The sequence below is a fragment of the Moschus berezovskii genome, chromosome 2, assembly GCF_049115385.1.
Source record: "Moschus berezovskii isolate FMDL1 chromosome 2, NW_MosBer_1.0, whole genome shotgun sequence".
Lineage (NCBI taxonomy): Eukaryota > Metazoa > Chordata > Mammalia > Artiodactyla > Moschidae > Moschus > Moschus berezovskii.
Genome location: NC_142461.1, coordinates 391,330 through 397,682, shown reverse-complemented (window position 1 = coordinate 397,682; position 6,353 = coordinate 391,330).

Here is a 6,353-nt window from a genome sequence, read left to right as displayed (position 1 = left end):
AGCCCTCAGCCTCCCTCCCACACATCTCTGCAGAGCTGTTGAAATAAATTCTTCATCCATGTCGGACTCTGAGGTTTACAAAAGCTTTTCACAAGTTTGGGCTTGTTGGAGCCTTAGCACTCCTGAGTTTCGAGTTTCGTGGGCAGCTCCATTTTACAGAAGAAGAAAACTGAGGATGGACCCAGTGAAGGGACTTGCCCAAGGCCATGGCGAGTTAGAGGCAGAGGCCAGACTTGAAAGCAAGGCCTTGCAAGCACCCAATTAGGTGCTTTTCCCACAGAGCGGAGACTTGGGCTCAGAGATGTGCAGTGACTTGCCCTAAGTCACACAGCAGGGAGGAGCAAGGGCCTTGAAGTCATAGCTCTGGTCACACCCCAAGCCTTCACTATACCAGGTCACTGGCCAGTACACCAGAGGTCATTCTTGGTGGGCCTTAGGAAGGTGTCATATCCAGGGCATCAGAGGCAGGATCAGATGGGCAGAAGTGATCCAGGGCACAGGAGGAAGTCTTCCTGGAGGAGGTCATCCAGAGCCAATAGCTCAGGCACAAGGAGGAATCAACCAGTGAAGCAGTGGGAAAGGGTATTGCAGGCAGGGTGAATTGTGGAGGTGTGAAACTGTGATTGCGCAAGCAGGAACAACAAGCGATGTGGCCTTATTAGGGCGTGACGCAGAGTGCCGCAGAGATCTCCAGGGAAGGCAGGTCCAGCAGCAGGGAATTTCAGTTGAGGGCGATGGGGAGCCAGTGAAGATGTTAAGCAGGGTGAGCCGTGATTACTGCGCCCCAAACAGAAGTCAGCGCTAGAGAGGCCCAGACCTCTTGACTCCCAGCCTAGAACTGTGGGGAGACAGGAGACATTCTGGCAAAGGTGGGAGGGCGCTCAGCTCGCCTTGGGGCCTCAAGCTGCGCACGCGCACGCGGCCCTGACTCCCTGTAGCTGCAAGAGAGCTGCCTCCATGGGGAGCCAGTTCTGGGCCCTGGCCCGCTGAGCACCAGTGTCTCCTGCAGGGTTGGGCTGGACTGGGCATGGGAAAGGTGAGGGAGCAGGCCTTGCACTCCGTGCGCCGGCCGCCTGGGTGCTGAGACGGGCGGCTGAATCAGGCCTTCCTGGGAGCTGGCCCTTGCCTGGCCTGCCCCGGGTTGCCCCCAGGGCTCTGTTACTGGGTTATGGCCGCTGCCACCGACAAAGCTGTTAGTCCAGCAGGGAGCAGGCCTCCCGCAGTTTGGAGGCCTGGCTGAGTCCAACCTCCAAAGCCACTCAGCCCCCGACGGCCCCGCTGGGGAGTAAGACTGGCTCAGCCCGGGGGAGGCTGGCCGCACGCGTCCCCCCCCCCGCCTCGGCCCCCGTGGGCATAAGGCCCTCCAAGGGCACGTGAGACTGCGCAGGCCTGTCTGTGGGCTACAGGCCGGAATCTGTGCTCAAAGGCCAGGGGGCAGCTGTCTGCAGCCTCCAACAGACCCCACGATTGTCAAGAGGGGAAACTTCATTTTGTTTTGTTTTGCCACACCACATGACATGTGGCATGTGGGATCTTAGTTCTCCAACCAGGGATCACACCCACACCTCCTGCAGTAGAAGTCTAGAGTCTTAACTTAATTGTTTATGTTAAGGCAAATCTGGTTCTCCCCTCAGACAGCCGGGAAGGAGAGGCACCCTGGCAGCAGTGAGCACATTCGGCCTCTAGGTGTTGGGTTCTGCATACCTCTCTCTAATAATAATAACCAGAGACACGTTTCTCCCTAGAGAAACGACTGATTCGGGGCTGAGACAGGGAAAACAACAGATGAGCCTGGAGCATCTTGGCGTGCTAGAGAGTAAGGAAATGCTTAAAAACAAACATGGGATATCAGTACAGGAGCCAACCTGAAAGAGATCCCAGTGGCCAAACTTAGGCCAGGATAAGCAACAGAACAAATAACAGAATTGGATTATAATCCAACATATAAAATAAGTATCCATGAGTCCACGCTGATGTAATGATTGAAGAAATAAATAAGTGGGGGAGACTAGACAAATCTTCCTTACAGAAGAATTCTGAATAATTCATGTAGGTTTCCCCCCTCTGGGAGGTGGAGATTAATCCCCCACTGCTTTCACTGTGAACTGAAACTAGTGAAATCTTCCAAAGGAAGGAAGTATAAAAAAGGTTTTAAAAAAAAGAAAAAGGAAACAATTTTACAGTAGAGAAACCTGACAAATACTACCATAATCAAGTTAACCTCACCAATGAAACAAACAAACTCAGAGCAACAGGAATATGTTCCTTGAATCTGATCAGGTGTCAGCAAACACACAGAAGTTACTGGGTGCCACCCACTGCTCCAAGTGTTTTGCCCATCAGTTCAGTTCAGTTGCTCAGTCGTGTCTGACTCTTTGCGACCCCATGGACTGCAGCACGCCAGGCCTCCCTGTCCATCACCAACTCCCGGAACTTACTCAAACTCATGCCCATTGATACCATCGGTGATACCATCCAACCATCTCATCCTCTTACGTCCCCTTCTCCTCCCACCTTCAATCTTTCCCAGCATCAGGGTCTTTTCCAGTGAGTCAGTTCTTTGCATCAAGTGGACAAAGTACTGGAGTCTCAGATTCAGCATCAATCCTTCCAATGAATGTTCAGGACTGATTTGCTTCAGGATGGACTGATTTGATCTCACTGTAGTCCAAAGGACTCTCAAGAGTCTTCTCCAACACCACAGTTCAAAAGCATCAATTCTTCAGTGCTCAGCTTTCTTTATAGCCCAACTCTCTCATCCCTACATGACTATGGAAAAACCATAGCCGTGACTGCTGCTGCTGCTAAGTTACTTCAGTCGTGTCCGACTCTGTGTGACCCCATAGACGGCAGCCCACCAGGCTCCCCCATCCCTGGGATTCTCCAGGCAAGAACACTGGAGTGGGTTGCCATTTCCTTCTCCAATGTGTGAAAGTGAAAAGTGAAAGTGAAGTCGCTCAGTTAGACGGACCTTTTTTGGCAAAGTGATTGATGTCTCTGCTTTTCAATATGCTGTCTAGGTTGATCATAGCTTTTCTTCCAAAGAGCAAGCATCTTTTAATTTCATAGCTGCAGTCACCATCTGCAGTGATTTTGGAGCCCCCCAAAATAAAGTCTGCCGCTGTTTCCACTGGTTCACCATCTATTTGCCATGAAGTGATGGGACCGGATGCCATGATCTTAGTTTTAAGCCAACTTTCTCACTCTCCTTTTCACTTTCATTGAGAGGCTCTTTAGTTCCTCTTCACTTTCTGCCATACGGTGGTGTCATCTGCATATCTGAGGTTATTGATATTTCCCCCGGCAACCTTGATTCCAGCTTGTGCTTCCTCCAGCCCAGCGTTCCTCATGATGTACTCTGCATATAAGTTAAATAAGCAAGGTGACAATATACAACCTTGACGTACTCCTTTTCCTATTTGGAACCAGTCTGTTGTTCCATGTCCAGTTCTTCAATTTAAGTCTGAATGTGGCAATAAGGAGTTCATGATCTGAGCCACAGTCAGCTCCCAGTCTTGTTTTTGCTGGCTGTATAGAGCTTCTCCATCTTTGGCTGCAAAGAGTATAATCAATCTGATTTCGGTGTTGACCATCTGGTGATGTCCAAGTGTAGAGTCTTTTCTTGTGTTGTTGGAAGAGGGTGTTTGCTATGACCAGTGCGTTCTCTTGGCTAAACTCTATTAACCTTTGCCCTGCTTCATTCCGTGCTCCAAGGCCAAATTTGCCTGTTACTCCAGGTGTTTCTTGACTTCCTGCTTTTGCATTCCAGTCCCCTATAATGAAAAGGACATCTTTTTTAGGTGTTAGTTCTAGAAGATCTTGTAGGTCTTCATAGAACCATTCAACTTACAGATTTGAACAATGAAACAGGGAAGTTAAGAAACTCATCAGAGCCATCAGCTCAAGCATAGAAACAGCAGGACTCAAGCCCAGGTAGTTGGGGCCTTGATAAAATGGTTTTCCGTTTGCCACCTTCAACAGCCAAGGCAGGACATTCTCTTCTCTCTGCCATGATTGGCATCTCCCTAGAGATGCTTGAGAACACTGGGCCTGGGGCAACTGAGGCCACATAACCTGCCCACGGTCTCCAGATGCCATAGCACTCCACACACCAGGCACCCACATTGGAGGGAGGAAGGGAAGGATGGGGGTGGTGTGCAGTTTCCTCCTGCTCTGGGTGAGGCTGGGCACTGGGGCCGTAGGGATGAATCAGGTCCTTCTCTCCCTCATAGAGCTCTTAGTCAGGCCGAGGCAACAGTGCAACACAGGGGTCCTGGCCCAGAAGGAGGGGAGTGGGGTGTCATGGGAGCCAGAATGGGGCACTTGATCAAGCCTGGAAGACTCAGACAGGATTCTTGGAGTGAGAGGAGCCATCCAAGTTGAAGCCAAGGTCACGTGGGAGTCCACCGGATGAAGGGCAGAGAGGGGTCCCCGGAAGGGTCTGCCCTTGCCCTCCACACTGCAGGCCTCAGAGACTGGGGCCTGCGTCTCCCCCGTTTGACCAGGACAAGCCCTATTCTGGCTCCGATGCCATCCCAGCCTCTGGCTATCATGCCATCAACAGCCCTGTGATGCCAGCCCTGCTCTCATTCCCAGACAGGACCTTCGTCTCTGGCCTCTGTCGTCTCAGCTGGGAAGTGGGCCCACAGCCCGCTGCCCTCCCTGGTCTCTGAGCTGCAGGGGCCTTGGCACCCTTTGATGCACCAGCAAAGCCCTGAAGGAGGCCAAGGCAGCAATTATGAGGGTGCTGGGTGGGAAGCTGCCCTCATTCCCTGCTGCTCCCAGTCTGAGTGGCAAGTCAAAACAGTATCACCAGGCACTGGCCTTGCATTTTCTAATTAATTAGTAAACCACAGCGGAATGCCCCACTCCCAACCTCTTGCTGCGGCCCCGGGGCTGAGAATGGGGCCTGGCGCACGGTCGGTGCTGCTAGAACAGAGGCTGGGCGCTTGCGGTGTGTAAAGTGCTTGCACTCTCAGCTCCGGCCTTCTCTGCCTTTGTGCATGATCAGCATGCCTCCATCTCCCCCTCCCCAGAGCAGTGGCCAGCACAGTAGGCCCTCAAGAAACATCTGCTCAATAAAGAAAGAATGAAAAAGAGAGCGGCCAGGCTTCAGGGACCTGGGGGCCCAGAGGATCCACTTGTATCAGTCGCTCAGTCCTGTCTGACTCTGCGACACCGTGGACTGCTCTGTCCATGGGATTCTCCAGGCGAGAATGCTGGAGTGGGCTGCCATTCCCTTCTCCAAGGGATCTTTCCAACCTCGGGATCGAACCTGGGTCTTCTGCATTTCAGGCAGATTCTTTACTGTCTGAGCCACCAGGGAGGCTAGGGGAGCCATACAGAGCCAGATTATTCAATATCCCTCAGTGTGGGTTGTATCTGGGAGACATGATATGCAGAGGGCCCCAGCTCCTGCAGGCTGCCCAGAACCATGCTGGCAGGAAAGGAGAAGGGATCGAGCATTTCTGAGCACCTACCATGTGCAAGTCAGCATGTCAAGCCCAAGACCCTTGCTGTCTTACTGAAGGGTCACAGTGACCCTGCCAAGTATGGGTTATCCCCGTTTTCCAGAAGGGGACACTGAGGCTCAGTGAGGCTATGGTATCAGACCGAGATCCCACAGCCAGGAGGTGACAGAGAGAATGTAAGACAAGGGCCATCTCGTCCCACTGCCTGCTGCTGCGCGACGTCTGGGGAGGTTGTGGGGTCCTAGGAAGCAGGAAGGCCCCTGGCCGGAAGAGGAAGAGCGGCTCTGGTGGGCTGTCTCCTGATGACCTTGCTGTAGGACCCAGGCATGTCCCTCGAGGGCACTGGCTCCTGCTGCCCACCACAGGTTGCCCCCCACTCCTGGCATCCGCTCCCATGCAGCTCCAGGCGGCGGGCCCCACTCCAGTCTCCCGAGGTCTGGCTTGCCAATGCAAACCTTGTCAGCTCTTCTCTGTTGGCAGAGCCGGGGTTTCTGGGAAGCCGCGGCCACGTCCCCTGCCGGGGGCCCCGTTTCAGCAGCCTCATCACATTCCCCGGCGGCCTTGGGAGTCTGGACGGTCGGATGCAGTTTCCGCTCTGGTCTGGCAGCCAGGAAGCTGCGTGACCAGTTCCCCTGCTGGGCAGAGGGTCCCTCCCCCGGGACCAGGCCTCGGGGGCCAGATAGACCAGTAGACCCCAGGAGGTTACATGCCAAATCCGCACAAGGGATCCACTGGGCCTCTCCCCAGAGCTGCTTCCAGACCCCCAGCCTGTCCCCAGGGCTCACCCAAGCCCTCCCTGCTGCTGCACGGACCCGCCTTGTTTATGCTTGTGGAAATGGCACTCACTGCTCCAGGCCAACTCGAGCTCTGCAGCCTCTCAGG